Source organism: Homalodisca vitripennis, chromosome 3 (genome assembly GCF_021130785.1).
Source record: "Homalodisca vitripennis isolate AUS2020 chromosome 3, UT_GWSS_2.1, whole genome shotgun sequence".
NCBI classification, from domain to species: domain Eukaryota; kingdom Metazoa; phylum Arthropoda; class Insecta; order Hemiptera; family Cicadellidae; genus Homalodisca; species Homalodisca vitripennis.
Window position 1 is genome coordinate 879,371 of NC_060209.1, and position 18,493 is coordinate 897,863.

The window sequence follows — 18,493 nt, forward strand, 5'->3', positions numbered from 1 at the left end:
ATTGCGAATGTGGACGAATCATTCAATGGTTACCTTATCTTCAAAAACATTTACAGACAAAATATTATAATTGGAGAGTGTAGTAAAATTCATTAACACTTTCATCGTGCAATTTAGATATCTTATCTAAATAAATCAGTCGAGATTCAGTCATATTTGTGATAAAATGATTTCCGTTGTATAAAATATTTAAAGATTCTTTCATTTGATTATAAACATTTATATTGTTTGAATCACCATGTCTTAACAAAATTTCCATTTCTGGGTAATCAATTTCAAATTCTTTTAATCTGTTTGGTATTTCTCTTTTTTGAGCTCTTATAACGTAATAAGGATATTCCCACATGTGATTCTTTTTAATTAATACAAAAAATGGTGTTTTTTCCTATTAAAATCTTTACAAACAAGGTCTGGTTTCATTAAGTCAATTTTTACACTTTGTTTTGCGATTATTTCCGTTTTTATTTCATCTTTAATTTGCAAGTGTTTAACTTCATCCTCTAAATATTTAATCTTGTTTTCAAGTTTGTACTCACCAAGTTTTCTAATAGAAGGCAAAACTTCTTTCATAACGCAAGTTTTGAAGATATTTGCCTCTTTTTTATTTGATTTCAAAATTAAAGAATAAAGTCCTGATTCATTGATGAAAATAGTATTTTTTTGAAAGTTAGAAGGTAGGGCAATCGAATGACCCACCTTATTTATTTCAGAATATGATAATTTATCATCATTATCAACATGCTCTCTAACTGCTTGTTTCGTATTTTCATATTCTAGAATTTCTACAACATCTTTAGCTTTAACCCAAAATTCGTTATTTTTATCCACAATCGTGAAAATATCTTTGTTATTACATTTGAGTTGATTATTGAGTACATCCACAACTGACTCCATTTAGGTAGAAACAGTTTTAACTAGTAATTTTTATTTTGAGAATAAAGCCCAGATTCATTGATAAAAACAGTGTCAGGATCAATATTTTTGAAGGAGCTATTTATAGCTCCTTCGTTTTTTTAATTCAAAATATGATATTTTATCATCATTGTCAACATTTATTCTGATTGCTTGCAGGGTGTTTTCATATTCTAAAATATAACAAACATCTTTCGCTTTAAACCAAAATTCATTATTCTCATCCGAAATTGAAAATATATGTTTGTTATTGAATGTAAGTTGATTATTGAGTATATCCACGACTGTTTCCATTTAAATAGAAATAAAATTTAAGTAGTAACATGAAATCTTAAGTAAATTGTTGTTTTACTCTCATTTTTCAATAAATTTACTTCAGAGTCTTGAATAGTTAGAACGATTTTTTGAATTCTTTTAATATTTTTTCAAATTGGAATATAATCGATATCATTCGGGTTTTCACTGATTTTTGATCCATGAGCAACATTTGGGAAAAAAGTGTATGCAATTTCAGATTATTTGTGAAGATGTTCAGAATGATTTTCAAAACTAGGTTCAACGAGATTACAATGTACAGTACTTCAATTACATCAAACGGTCTAAATTTTGGCGTTTTATTTCCTAAATATACCTGATTTGGCTCAATAGTTTCTTGAACAAACCTTAATAACTCTACTATGATTGCTGAAATCATTAATCTTAATGGTGATTTTATTTGAATTTTGTTAAAGAGATAATTTTTTGTGCATTTAAAACTTCTTTTCGTCAAAGTTTGAAGATTTATCTGATTGTCTGAATGTTTTCAGATAATTTTTAAAGGAACTTTTTATTTGATCGAAGGTATAATATCCTTTGTTTAAACCATAGTATTTTGTTATGTTCTTCTCACTAAATCTTATACAATAAGGAGAACTTTCACTAATATTTATTATAAAATTATCAGAATAAAAACCACTTAAACCGATAAAATAATTTGATCCTTTCTCTAAATGAATAGGATGTTCTAAGTTTAAAACTAATTTTGAGCTTTCTGAAGTCAACTTGAATAGTTTCATTTTTGCTATTTAAATGGAAACATTTTTAAAGCACAAAGATCAGATAAAACTACAAACGTTTGAAGAAAACAAGAAAGATCAACCTATTAGATTGTTAATTGTTGGTTCAAGTGGATGTGGAAAAACATCTTTATTATTGAATTTCATCTACAATAGATTGATTCCCTATTGCAATTTGTAAGTTTTTAGTAAATCTTTAGAACAAGATGCATACAAAAAATTACAACAAAGATTTGAAAATATTGAGAAGAACTTAAGCAAAAAAATATCACATTTTTATAATGCTTCTGAGGAAGCATTCGTTCCATTAAGCGAATGTAAACCAAATTCTTTAATCGTTTTTAATGATTGTATTTTGGAAAATCAGGATGTTATTAAGGAATATTTCGTAATGTTTCGTCACAAAAATATATCTTGTATCTATCTTTCTCAATGCTTTTTAAAGGTTGATAAACAAGTTATAAAGAATAATTTGAATATGTTGTGTGTTTTTAAGCAAGACGATCACTATTCGAGAAACATTTACAACAATTATTTGGGATCTGATATGAGTTTTAACCACTTTAATGAATTATGTGATAAAATTTGGAAAGAAGACTATGGATTTTTAACTATTAATCTAACTTTGAAGACTAAAAATGGTAAATATTTGAATAAATTTTCTAATATAAACGTGTAATAATCTCATACGTTTTCACGTTCCACGTTCACGTTTTACGTTCCACGTTTTCAAAATTTGTCTAATTAAATGGTGAACATAACTTCTGAAAAAGCGAAAAAACTTGATCAAATTGATTTTATTGATTTTATGATTTTATTGATCAAATCGAAAAGAAATTAATCAAAAAATTTAGAAAACAGATTAGAATTGATGAAAAAGAACAAGAATTTCTTCAAAAAATTAATCAACCTGTAACTTCTGCAATTAAAAATGTTGAAGGTAAAATTGAAAATGTTTTAAATCAAAATAAAAATATGATGGATTTGGTTCCAGTTGTGCGACAATTTGCTGATATTTCGATTCCAGAATCTGAAGTAGAATAATTTGAATTACCAAAACTACCATCTTCTACACCATTTAGACCCCGAATCATTGAAGATTCTACAATAGTTGAACCAATAAGTCCTGTGACAACGGATATAATAATTGGTGAAATTGGTAAAAAATTCCTTCCTAGAGCAAAAGATGATAAATTTGGTTTGTATTGGGATAGAAAAAAGAAAAGTTTTATGATTTGAAATTTACCCGTTATTTTGAACATAATGATATAGTTATTGATAATGTAAAATATGAAGGAACTCTAGGTTTATGGAGATTAATAACAGACAATGATTTTCCAAAAGAATATTTATATTCTGAAGAAGATTTAAAAAATTATAGTGAAATGTTATGGAAGTCTGATTCAATTTAAAAAAATAATGATCCATCCACTAAAAAACCTAAGTCAAGTAGAGGTAAAATATATATGAATTTAATTAAAGGAATTTGGGAAAATAAAGATCAAATCGAAGGATCAGGTGTAAGAAAATACAGTGATAATAAGATTGAATACAGAGATATCGACGATTTGACAAAACTTGATGGAATTATTAATTACATTTATGCTCAAGAAAAGGCTAGAAATAACAATTTTGTAAACGAAAAGAAAGCAATTAAAGGTTTTATTTCGAACAAACTTGATAAATTGATTGAAAAACCTGATGGAATTAAATACTTAAACGAATTTTGCCTCAAATAAATTCTCCAATTTTAATTGAAGGTAGTGGACTTTTGAATGATTTTATCAACAATTTCCTTTTCGAATTACACGTACCAGGCTATCAATATCTGGGGTCTGTGACAAAGCTTGAACAAAGACTAAAAAGAGGAGATCCTGGTGTGAATAAATTGCAAAACATAGAGACACAAATTCTAGGCATATTGCAGATAAAACTTTGCAAGATAAGGCAATGGATAGATTTTTATCAAAAGATGCTAGTTTAGGTGAAAGATTTGCTACATTTCCAACAGCTGGAGCATTAAAAAGAAAACTAGGAATGGGAATCGAAGAGAACTTGAAATTTTAGCTGAACGTAAATTTCAGTAAAACTCAGAAAGAGAAAATAAAATCCGCTTTTAAGAAGAAAATACCTGTTAATATTCAATTTAAAATAATCAACTAAAAAATGGCGAAGATAAGATATTTTTAACAAATAGACAATACAATAAACACGAATAACATAAGAAAAACAATAAAGGAAACAGAACAGAATTTTCTTATAATCAGTTGAAAGAACTTAAAAATGGTGGACTTTTGAAAGATTTATTAGAATTTGGAGAAAAGTATTCCAGTTAAAAATGTTGTTCCTTATGTTCTTAAAGCTGCTCCAATCGTTAAAAAAGACGTGATTCCTATTGTTCGAAACATTTTAAATTGGTTAGATAAAGAGTTAGAAGATGTTACAGGATCTGGATTAGATGAAAAATATTGAATTACGTGAAATCAAACATTAAAAAAAATTTGAAATCAAACCATTAACATTCAGGGAATTACAATAAATCTGCAAAAATATTAAACATTTTAGAGGAATCTTCATGAGAGATACATCACCTGAAAAAGTTAAGAAATTTGAATGTGGAATTGTGAATTTATTCTGGATTATGGGAAGTGGAACGTATTGGATTTGCTATTATAAAAATTATAAGAATGCATATTATTTTGATTCGTATGGAAGAATTGAGGACAAGCCACCGAGAGAATTGATAAAATATTTGAAAAAAACAAACCTTATAATGATTCTCAAATTCAAGACTATAAAGATGGTTATTTATGTGTTTTTATTTTGAATGAATTGACTGATGGTAAATATTTTAAAGAAGTTGTTAACAAATTATTACTTAATCAATATGGATTCACAAAATATTTTTGAAGTATTATTAAAACAGAAAGTATTCAATATGTAGATAATAGTTTAAAATTTTGATAGTTTGAGAAATGAGTTTGATAACAAGTTAGAAAATTTATTACAAAACATTCCAGATTCAGATATGTTTGCTGTTGAGATTGAAGATTTTAAAGCAGAATATGATAACAAACTTGCAAATTTCATGAGTTCAAATGAAGTTGCTGATAAAATAAAAACATTAAAAAAAGATTTTGAAGATGGTGCAAAAAATATTTACCAATTTAATGTCTCATATAGAAAAAGTTGATAAAATTACTGAAGCGATCAAAGTTGAAAAGAATTATGTTTGTTTGGCTAATAAAAAAAGAATTGTCGGTGTTCGACCTGGTATTGACACACATGATGTTTTAAAGAACAAATTTTAAAACCTCTAAAATTATCAGAAAACAACGATATTGTTGATTTAAATGATCCGAATGTTAAACATGCCTTAGAATTTAAAGGAAAAGGACTTAGCATCGTTAGTAAGGGAATTTATCCGTTTGATGTTATCGTAAAAGATCAATTCGAAGATCATATTAAAATGTTTAATGAACTAAAACAAAATTATGAGAATCATAAACAGCATGTTAAAGATTTTACAACAGAAGTCTATGAAAAGTTAGAAGCCAGATATAAAAGATCCCAGAAGCCAGAGTGATAGAAAATTGTGACGAAATTAATGAAAAAATTGCAAAATTTCAACAGTCTTTTGATAAGTTTAGTTTAGATGCCACCAAAACCTTTGAAATTATTGCTCATAAATTTGTTCAATACAGTGATTCATATGCTGATAAATTTCAAAAATTAGAAACACAAATTAATAAGTTTCAGGAAGAATTAGATAAAAGAATTGATGAAGTACGTATTCTCGCAGGGGTTTATGCACGATAACTTTTCCCTAAATAAATGGCGCTCATATATTGTGTGAGGTGTAAGGCAAACACTGCAACAAATGATATAAAATATCACGCAAATATCAATGGAGTTAAGAGAATATCTGGAAAATGTGCTGAATGTAACACTAAAAAGAGCCAATTTATAAAAAACTTGATTTTGAAATTTTTTCCTAATACATAGAGATGGCGGGACATAACAGTGCTTTCGATCTTTTTATAATGCAACACGAAAGAGATTTGAAAAAAAGAACATTGGGATGATATTTCCCAAAAATATGAATTATCCAAAGATATGATGAGATTATACGTAAACAAATTGAATTGGTATAACATTGCTAAATATCAAACTTTATCAACAGAGTTCATTCAAGAAAATATACATTATCAATTAAAAGATCATAATATGACTGTTCTTTGTCTCTATCAACACTTGAGTATAAAGTTTTTGGATGAAAATAAAGGTACAGTTGATTGGAATAATATTATAGATAGTGGTTACAATCCTGTGCAGATTTTATTGAAATATGTAGCCGAAATTTAAGGAAGAGAATTATGAATATGATGAAATTGATCACTAATAAATGGCATATATTGAATTTTTAATTTTATGCATTATTTTATTAAAACCTGTATCATTTCTTTTAAAAACTATGAATAAACTTATTAAAAATATGAAATTTTTTCTATATAAATGGCTGACTACAGAAAGTATGCAAATGATATTGAGAGAGCAGAGTTTAAAAATGTTTATCCAATTAGTAAACAACATTTGAATGAACCGAATGATAGAACTGAGTTTAATATTGATTTTGGAGATAATTTTTGTTCGGTCAATTAAGTACTATTAAAGGAACCATATCTTATTCCAAAAGTGATGTATTATCAAACAGTTTTGAATCAACTTTTAAATTTGAACAATTTGAAGCGGTCGGTGATTTAGCACATTTCGGCTTAGGATTCTTTGAAAATGTAAATTTTCCAATCTATAAAGATGGTTTTTACATTAGTTTCATAAGAGCTGAAGATGATGATGCTATATTAAAACAAAAACTGGAAATGATATGCCAGTTGATGGCAAAATTACAATTAACGAGTTTTTCATTAGAGTTCCGATGATTGATTATAAAACCACGAGTAAAATTATGTTGATTGATGAAATTACAAAAACTCAAAACATTATGTATAATTTTCTAGATTGGTAATGTATTGAGCAAAAAGGTATTACTGGAACAACTTATTCGTTCGATATCACAAATATTTATAGAAATATTTTCAATCCCAAGTTCATTAATGTTGGTTTTCAAACAGATAGACAAAATAATCAAGAAAAAAATCCTTTAAAGTTCGATAGTTTGATAGTGAAAAATATCAGAGTAAAATTGAATGGTTCTTATTATCTAGATGAATTACAAAATGTAAACATTTCAGGAGGTCTTTTCAGAATTATGTATTAGATGTATCAAGATTTTAAGAAAGTTTACTACAAAAATATGGAAATGTAAAACAATCCCAAAGAATTTATAGCAAATAGACCCATTTATGTCATTGATACAACAAAGAGTTTTACAAATATTTCTGGTTCAAAGAACGATATAATTATCAATATGGATTTTCAAAATGCTGTTACAAACGCGATTTGTTATGTTGTTGTTGTCTCTGAGAAATTTTTATCATATGACGTGATTAAGAATGATATTAGAGAAATTCAGTAATTGATGATGTTCATACTATTCTCTTTCATTCCTTCTAATACTTCAAAAATATACTCTTTCGCTGATGAAAAATCCCGATTTCTTCCGGAATAATCTTTATAATCATACACATAATAGCCTAAATAATTGTACAATAGCACAAAATCGGATCTGTTTATCTCAGTTGTTAAAATATAAACAAAGACAATTGCGCTGAAAAATTTATATCTCGGCAGAGTTAGTTCCATAATTTCCATTTATAAAAACATTTATGTATAAATAGACATCTTAAGAAAGTAGAAGCAAACAGCTATAGATTCGGTTATTTTTCATTTGTGATTAGTCGTTTACTAGAGTAGATATATGCCGGTTCTGGATTGTTTTTGAAGACGAACGGATTCGGTTAATTTTTCATTCCTGATTTACTGTTTGATTTTACAGATTCGTTTATTGTCCTTTCAACAGTATTTTCCATTGATTTTCAGTCGGCTCCAAAAGTGCGCTAGAATCCCCATATTTATATCTACTGGAGTGAATTATATATACAACACTAATGTTTGGTTTGCCTTGTTGCTACAGTAAAGGATATATTTTTAAAAGTGTATAGTTATAACCATTGAGTAATTCACTTAATTTTAGTATGATTTGGACCATATATGATTTCTCTTTGTTTCCTGATCAAGAAAATATATATCACAGATCAGAGTAGCTCACTTCTGTCAAAAGTCACCTAAGATGGGTTTTATGCCAGCATTTACGTTAACAGTAAAAGTTGAATAGTAACATTGTTTTTTTAGATATAATGCTTAGTATTTGATGAGAATGTACAGTTAAACCATGAAAAATATTTGAGCACATTTAGCAGCTGGAATTGGCATATTAGTTCAAAAGAACAGATCAATGAACTTTCATCTTGCATAAATCTAGCCGACTGCTTCAAATGTCGTCTTCGGAGTCAATTTCTGACTATCTTTTGTTTTAGAACATTTGCTAAGATAGTTGAGTACTTACTTGAGGACTGAAATCGAAAATTTTTTAACAAATATCGGTAATTCCTACTGTTATAAAAAATCACAAATATAAAAATGTACTCACCATAAATATAAACAAATTAAAAATAGTAAACGAAGTTTATACATAATATTTACACTATTTTACAGTAGTAGTTATGCTCTTTTATTGAACATTTCGTATCTTTATAGACCGACATGTCATTTTTCGCTACATTAAAGACTAGTTGGGTATAGCCCAGAGAGTTTTGTCAAAAAAGAATTGGCCTATATTCATCTCAGTGACCATAAGTCTGTTCATGTACATTTTCAGACTATTGGTTAAGTATTTTATGCGTGAAAGAAAACAAACAAACAAAGGCATTTTCGCATTTGTAATATTATTAGGATGAAAAAAATTAAATTTCCACGCCGTTCATTACAGTTTTGCCGTCCTTCATGCATCAAAATCCAACTTGTTAGTTGGAAAAAAGGAAATACACTCAACTAATACACTGTTTCGTTGTTGTTAGAAGGAAATTTGTTTTATTATAAAAATTTCATAGAGTAATGAAAATTAAATACTCTGGGTTGCTGTTGCATGAAGTTGTAGAGTTTTACGTGTAGTTGTATATAAATAATTAAGAAAGTTGAAAATATTATTTAATAAAATATGTCCTTAAAAACAAAAAAAATTTCTAGAATATTACAGCAAGTAAACCCTCATTGATTCTAAATGATAGGTTGTAAAATATTTCATAAGATTTTTGTAGTAGAACAATTCACAGCTCATTTTACTCTGTAACATGCTTCATCTTAACAGCTGTTTAGACACCTTATTTTCAAGAATCTAGCTTCTAGTTAAATTTTTGTGCTAACATGTATTTCACATTATTTAACAAATCATAATTTATTGACATTGAGCGTTGTAACAAGTTACATTTTTGTATCTGATTAAGTAATCTGCAATGCTGACTGCCTTCATTCTATCATCGAGCGTGTTGACGCAACCCGCATTGCAACGGACGGTCAGTGATGGTGACCTACCCCTTCAGTGAATCCTTGCTTTTATGTGATGTAATATTAGGTGCGACTCGTGCGACTCTCAGGCATTTCTTTAGGTGGTGTGAGATTAGGTACTATGACATTAGGACCTACGAGGATCGACCTTACTAGACGGTTAAATTTTAGGTGCTGTGATACGAATACGTCTTCAGGTGCTATGACATTAGGTGCCGTGAAACCCCACGACATGCAATCGAAATACCTTTAAATAATTTTAATTTTCTACATTAATATTTTAAATAAAAAGTCTGAGAAAAAATTAAATTTTCTTTGCCATGAATTGTTGAGAAACCTAGTCACTTCCTTAATCTGATTTTGTAAATATTTAAAAAATCTTATTTTATCCTTATATTTTTTTAGGCTTAGTTAATGCCAATTTTATCCACTTTCAATGCCTGCAATTGATTATGGAGGGATAAAAAATAGTGTTTCCTTTTCCTATATTCCGAGAAGTTAAACTTTAAAACATAAAGATTATCGCAACTAAATAGTAATTAAATCATTATAAACTAAAGTTAGGACATTACATATAAACACATAAAAACTATATTTAATACTTTTATTTTATATATACAAAAAGTAATATTATTTTTGTGTTTACTTTTATGATGTGTCTGACGAAGATAGCCTTGCTATCGAAAGGGCTCGCAAAGATAAAAGTATTAAATATACGTTTTATGTGTTAAAATGTAATAAGTTAACTTTAGCCAATATAAGCTCTATCATCAACATTTAAAGTTAGGAGGAATACAAATTAAAATTGCTTTCTCTCAATTATATTGATGCTTTAAAAATCTGTGAAATATTTTCCTCTCCTGCTGTTATTGTAAAAAAGGTAAAAATTAAGTTGAATATAACTCATTAAAACATGATTAATACTAATATTTATCTCTTTACGTTTTAGTTTTCTGATAGTTATATTTAACAATAAACATTTATACACATACATTGAATAAGCTGAATAAATCTAGATGGAATTTGTGTTTAATGGACCTGAACCGTAAAAGTGTAAATTTCATTTCGTTACAACAAGGCGAGTGAAAGTAATTCACAGAGAGCAGTTTAAAACTGCAATAATGTTCTAAAATGACTAATGTTTCAAGATAATATGTGTTAAACAATAATCTTTATTACAACGGTAGAACATCTTTTCTAACTTCACAATGGTATTCATGATTCATCTATATTTTGCTAGCTTGGTATTTCCTTAATTTAAGATTGTTTTAAACTGTAAAGTATTTTATACTTTGTCTAAAAATATTTCACGTTCACAAATTTATTACATAACATCTCAGAATAAATATAAAGCAGTTGCATGAAACTAAATAAAGTATAATATAAATGTATGACCATTATATGTAAGTTAATTATAAAAAGTAACAAGTATAAATACTACACATAGATTTAAAACTAAACAGCAACGACTAAATTTACAGCAACGTTTAGATGTGAATTTTACCTACATTCTTAATGCCAAGTACAAATATGGATATAAAGTTTTCTAAATTAGATCTTTATAGTCCAGTATAGTTGGAACTTTGAAATATCTTATGGAAAACTAATGTAATCGCAATTTTTTTATATATCACTAACATTTAAAAAAATTTTCTTTTAAATTATGTTTTAACACTAAGCGAGAGTCGACAAAAAGGGTTTTAATTGCTCGTTTTTTATGTAATGTGTGTAACGTTTGAATTAGGCATCATCATCAACACAGTCCTAAATCGTATGCCCAAATATACTATATAATACCTTTTTTCTCTAAAACTCGTTTTAAACCACGTTTAAGCACTTTGGGCGGGGGGAATATAATCAAGTTAAGCAATGCGTTGATGTAATGACCACCTGTGAACGCAAGTGTTCATAAACTACCGATCTTTGCCTCCCAGTTGATCATTTTTCCTGCCTCTAATCTCACATAAATATGTCTCGGCCAGTTATTACAGAATATTTTGAACATACAAATAGATCTGTTTAGAAAATACTGGGCCCAGCAACGCTTTAATCTTTAATATTTTAAAGTTTTTCTCGCAGGACTTTCCTAATTCAGACTATCGATTATACGACCAGCTCGTTTTTATTATGTACTCTCTCCTAGTTTGGTTATTATCGCCAAAAGACCACTGCGTAGGTGTCAAAAGAACCTTGGTCAATGTGAAAATTTTATACCAAGTTGTTTTTGTTCAAAGAAATTTGATCATTAGACTTAATCAAACTGGGAGACTAAGGCGGTATGAACCTGGAGATTAGGTATTTACAGAGACAGAAAGATGAATGGTAAAAGTTACTTCCAGAGATTAAAAGCTCAAAAAAGCTATAAGTACCGGAGACTATAAGTTTAAGATATGAAGTATTTTCAGATTATGGGTGCTCAATTCAAAGAACAGAGATGTCATAGGTAAGAAACTACAGGTTGAAGGCTCCAGTAGGTTTAGTGGAACTTGTTACAAAAATTCTTTTCCTACAATTCCAAAGTGAGAAATAAAGAATATAATTTATATGAGAAACTTCAAACGATTCAGGTTTCTAGAGGATTTATGTTGGTTTGCTCGTCTAAGGTATTGTATACTGTAAATCCTAGAGGACCGCATTAGCTAGATGTTACAATTCCGGAATAAAAAAGAGAAATATGTCTATTATTTGAGGCCTATGAATAATCATGCTCATGCAATAAACTGATGAATAAATAATGTACATGATAATGTTGTTACATGCATGTCATTTGCGACCCGCGCAGCTTTTATGAACAGTGATCCCACATAGTGGTCCCTCAAAGCACGATGATAAGTGCACCAAGAGATGTAAATGCTGACTTCATAGACCACTGTGATACATCAATTTGACCAAACAGATATTGCAGTAAGCGGTGTTACAGTAAGAAAATATTGCACCGGAAAATATTGTTTATATTTAATGTAATTGATAGAAATATGTGTTCTTGCATAAAATTGGATTTAGATTTTACTGTAATTTCTTAGATTCATCTTCTTTGATATTTTCGTATTATTTTATTATAAGCTTCTCTTAACACAATGTGTTAAGAGAAGCTTATACTAAAATAATATTATATTACAAATTTTAAAATTGAATACTGTATAACGTGTTTGAAACACTTTATACTTCTATTTATAGATCACAATAAAAATGAAAACAAAAAAATACATTATTATAATTACAATATTTTACTCTTACACACTCCTTTTAAACTTGCTCGCCACCCATTGCCGCTCCGTTTATACGTCCCAAGAGATATATAATTACAACAAGAACCGTACTCTACCTTTGCAGCTTCTACTGCAATGTGTGAAGTGTACAACCGTGATAAGTTGGGGAATAGCCTACGCAGCATTGATGGTCTCATACGAGTGTTTCTTCAGCAGTTCTCATTATATATGAATACAAAAACGTTTATAAATATTTGGCTGTCTAAGTTTAGAAATGTAAAAGAGGGTGGTAAAAAAGAGGTCTCAAGTCAGAAAATTTCAAAATCAAAATGTCGTTATTAGTTAATTATTGTGGAGCCGAGACCACCGGCCCAGGCGATGAGCATGATGTTTTAGACACTACAAACGCGCGCGCACGCACGCACACACACACACACACACACATACATAATCAAACAAGTCATATACATTTAATAACTAGCTACACATGTTAGCAGCCGATGCAACATTCCGGCTCCTAAACTTAACAATTTATACATTTTTATCCTCACAATTTGTAACTATCTCAGACAAAAAATACCGTAAGAAGGCGGTTTATCTGAAAATCGACTTTGATAATGATTTATAATAGAGGTTGTCAGTTGTCAATTAATTTCTCTAGTCTTGCCAAAGGCCAATGAATAACGCATGTGATGAGGTATTTTTAGTTAGGGAAGGGGTTGGTAAAGAAAATCAGATATGCGTATCTCGATGTAATTTGAGTGTTCAGGGGTTTGGTTGTTCTTTTTCTATACACAATCTGCGTGGGATTTAAGTAGACATTTTATAGTCAAATTACGATTTTCACATGAAATATTTGCTGTCAACTAATGTTATTTCCCTTTTACAGGGATTTTTGTATTATTTTTATAAAAAGGGAGGTAAGTAGATTGGGAGAACGGTAAATAATTAACACAACTTTACATGCGGGTACATATTACTACAAGAACGTTTCAAGGAATTTTTCAAATTTAATATTAGATAAAGGTTACATGAAATAGAAAGTTATTATACAAAAGTCAAAATAAACTTAATACATTGAGATATATATTTTTAGTATATGATATTAGGTGAAATATAGTTTAATTACAGTTTAACTTTGAATCTGTACCAACAAGAACTGGAAGTGACACACATTGTACAAAGAAATTTTTAGCGAGGTTTTAGTTTAGTTTTTATTAACTATAGAGGTACATTTTATTAAATTATTTTTAATTATATTATAATTTTTTTCAAATCTGTTCTACGAATTTTATAAGAAAGTTACATTTTCAGATTGCTATTAATTTTAAGCCAAGAAGGTTACTTTCATTCAATTTATTTTATTTAAAACAAGAAAACCTTATCTCGAAAAAACTTATACAATACACTAACTATTTTGAGATTAAATCTGATAATTAGGCTGTATAAAGAATCTCTTATTTAAAAGCAATTTTAATGTGTTAATGAACTGGCGAATTAAAACTTTTTTAAAGACTCTCGAAAAAGTGTTCTCCCGTCTATCTTTACTTTCACTGATTTTAACACATATAATTCATTAGTATTTAAACTGGAAAGATAAGTGAAGTAAGAATAATTAAAAAATTAGGTAAAGAGATTTCTGGTGTATGACGGATCTCTCTACATTTACCATAAACAGGTAAGATTAATTAGAGTAATAAATAAAAAATCATCATAGTGGAGTGTTTAAATTCATAATATAAACACAACATCGTTGAAGAAAAGTTGAGGATTCAATAATTTAACTGTTTAAATTGCCGCCTTCACACATTTAAATTAAATTTAAACTCCTACTTCAGTACGAAAATCACCTTACATAACACAACTGTAGCAAATAAAACTCTAAGACTTGGAATGAAAATATATCTAATTGCGATAAAAAAATAAATATACAACACAGAGTTATGGGTAATAAATACTTATACAATGAAATAATAAATTCACCTCCCCCATTTTTCATAATAAAGAATTATAAAAAAGAAATACACAGGGTTATAATAAGGTCCTGTCTGATAGTCTGCCCTGCGTTCTTCAGACCCCTGTAGCTGAGAAAACGGACGATGATCGGTCTGTGGATCGGCTTCCCATCGAGTCTGTGCTGCTGAAGCCCAAATCGGCGAGAACGCTCAATGGTGTAACAGACAAGTCTAAATTAATTTGATCATAGAAGACCCTCATGTATTATTACATACCTGGTGTTGCGTATCATCATAACACAACTCAAGGTTGCACTCCAAATTCCTTCACATTATCGTGTAGACCTGACAACCTGGTCATGGTACATAATTACTTCACCTTGCGTCATCTTGTATGCTCTTTCGATCATGCACCTAGTAGATAAGCTTGAAATTACCCATTCTTTATTTACAAAACCTAAATGTTCTAAAATACTCGTAATAACACTATAATGCTTGAAAAAAAAAAAACACGTAGTGTCATTGATAATGTACTTTAGGCAGTAACAATTTATTAACTTGTCAGTATTAGATCTAAAAAAAAAATTTTACTATCTAACTAAGTAAATTTGAATGGCCTTAAACATAAACTTTTTTACGTACTTTCTTGAACATGACAACAAGGCAAACTCAACATTGACGTCAGAAGTATAATTCATTCGAACGTAAATCCTACATCGTATAGCATGGGATCAAGCTAACATGTTACATCGGAAACCTTATTTTTCCTAAATGGAATTAATAGAGGCTTCATACATTTAACTAGCAAACCAACGGATTAGTTAACCATCAGGCCTTTGAATTTAGGCCGCTTTGGTTACCCATTCAGAAAAATGAACTAACTAAAAAACCTACGGTATCAAATAGATTTAATCTTTGTAATAAAACACAGTTTGATTTTACTTTTATGAAGTTGATTTAGCAATGACCAATAATAAAAAGACCCACTTCCGTCCCTCCTTTTTTCCTTCATCTTGTTTCTGCTGTCATGATCGCCATTTACTATTTTCCTCAGATCAGTTCTATTTAGTTAGCCGGTAAGTGCATGCTGCAGTTCAGTTTTGATAATTAGTGTGCATGAAATAGACACATAACACAGCTGTGCTGTTTCCTGACTTATGCTTGTCAGAACGCTCTGGTATATTTAGTTCACTTTAATATAGGTCTTAGTCATGCATAGTTTAATCATTTACCTGAAGAAGAGATCAGATTGCAGATCTTGAAACGTAGTACAATACTGACTGTATTGTATCACTCAACGACGGAAATGTCCTGGAAACTTCTCTTTAATTTTAAATGGACTATTTGACTTTATATAGGCACGTAACGTAGGTCTTTTCCACTAATATATGTTCACAGTACGTACAAATATTTAAATCACTAATAACATGAATGAAGTTCTTGTATGAAATAATTTTTACACCATGTTTAAGATTCATTGATAAACTTCCCAGTAATGTACTCTTAGAAGAATGATTGTACCTATAATGTAAATATAAATGTCATCCTCTAATGTAGAACTTTGAAATAGGTATATTGTGCGTAAAGCGCATTATAATTATTGTGACCGGATGATCAAAATTTTTACTGCTAAGCTTTCTAATTAAATTTTACATTCTCGTAATCTTAATGATCACATACAAATGGATGGTCTAAGTTAAGACGAATTTTTTTGGTACTAAACATTTAAAGTTTAAACATACTTTTATCCTCTTGTATTCTCTTATTTTTAAATCCAGTGCATCATACTAACGCCTAAACTTCATGTACCTGTATAGCTAATGTCCACATACAAATCTGTATTACACGTGAAGCAGTAAAACAGTTTGTATTAGAGTGAAATGAATACGCCTTCATAAAAATAATCATGTTGTGACAAATAGTGAAAATGTGCTTTGCATAAGTTTTGTAGAAAACCAAATCAATTATGAAAAAAACATCCTACATATGGATGTTTTTTTCAGTACACTTTGTTTATTATTTCCTACAGCAAACCTATTTCTACTTTTATAACTGTAATATCATGGTATATAAGAATGTCATAACATTTTAATTCATATTTATAGTCAAAATATAAATGATCTGTCGATATAGGTGTGCAAACATTCTATCGAAAGTAATATATTATTGCTATGCTGTCAAAGTTATATACAGTACACAAATAAATAGATGACCGTGGCATTATCGAATAATAAATGCACTTCGGCACGGAAACGTTATAAGTTGTTTGAAACTAATAAAATACGACATAAACTCGATAAATGCGATGGCTTTTATTTTACTGCCACTCAGATGATAAGTAGAGTGCCTGCGTTGAATGGTTCTGGTGCTGCGATTCGAGATAAAACATAAAAGTGGCTGACTTGTCTGAATACTACAATATTAAAGTGACAGATCACTTATTGTTAGTTTTAAACGTTTACAGGTTTTCAGAGCATTAGACCTGAGGCATCATCTGCTAAAAAGAATAACGACAAGGCACGCTATACCGCTTGTCTCGTAGCAAGCTTTACTGTAGTTGCATAAAAAATTTAAAGTCTATCGATCATTTCACTTTTTAAAGTTTCTGTAAACAGACGAAAAAATCCGACAGGAATGGTAAACTTCAGAGCTTCCTATAAAGTTGTAGAAAATTTTAGAAAATGTACCAGCGTGATAGACCCTAATAACCCTAGTTTCAATACCATGAATAGACCATATTTCTCAAATATAAGTAGAGCTTGATGCATATTTTCATGCCTATAGATCGTCTTGATCTAGAGATATTGTGTGGATAAGTATAGCCTTCGCTAAGTAGGCTTCAGTCAATTAGATTATCTGATATTTTGATCAATCAGAGCTTCAGAGGCTGTTTGGCGTTTGGCAGCCCTTCTCACTACCTCCACAATATAACTACGACGAGCAATAGACTCAAAAGATCTGTCAAGCGAACATGGATCACCGACGCTACAAATTCTAACCTGTTTTTACTCGCCACTATAGAATACACATGCTCTATACTTGTATTAGATCTTTCAGTAACCCTCGTTGCCTCAATAATCGAAGATTCAAATCCACTAGTTGGTAAGATAAATTTGAATTCGTTAACCATGTAACTGTTTTACAATAAGTTAATATTCATATCATCGATAAAACAGCAATTTTTAATACAACTCATTTTTTTTTTAATTGCCTCAACTCTTTATTAAATGCATCTACTGAATATTTGTGTAGTCTATAAACGGCGAAGATATTATAATCGATCCCTAAAACATTACAGGAAACCTGAAACACATCCGCTGTAATAAATATTACGGGTGTTGATGTTACTGTATTGACGCTGTTATGCTTTTATATAACGGCGCTGCCAGGAATATAATTTCCATTTGTTTTTAAATATACTGTGTAATTATGAATAAAATACAGCTTGCAGATAGATTGTACTTCTCGAGTGATAATTTTACGACTGGTCATTATTATACATAATGTAAGCGAAACGTAAGATATTGATATGGATTCTTAAAACTAAGAACTCAAACTAATATTATAATCTAAACTAATATATAAAACAAGGGTATAATGTAAAATCCTTAGTATTTTCTCTAGTTTACCTGTAATAAATTATAGTAAATACTCCGGATACATCAAATAAGGTGTCCTAAGTCTATAACGAGAGACCTATAATAGGACCAACTATTGGTTATACGAGCTATGGAGATTAAATTAAAACTTTTCTTAAGTTTTTATAAAATCAAGATACTTTGACAAGCTAAATCATTTGACAAATATTTTTCGTCTAAAACATCGCGTACACATTGTT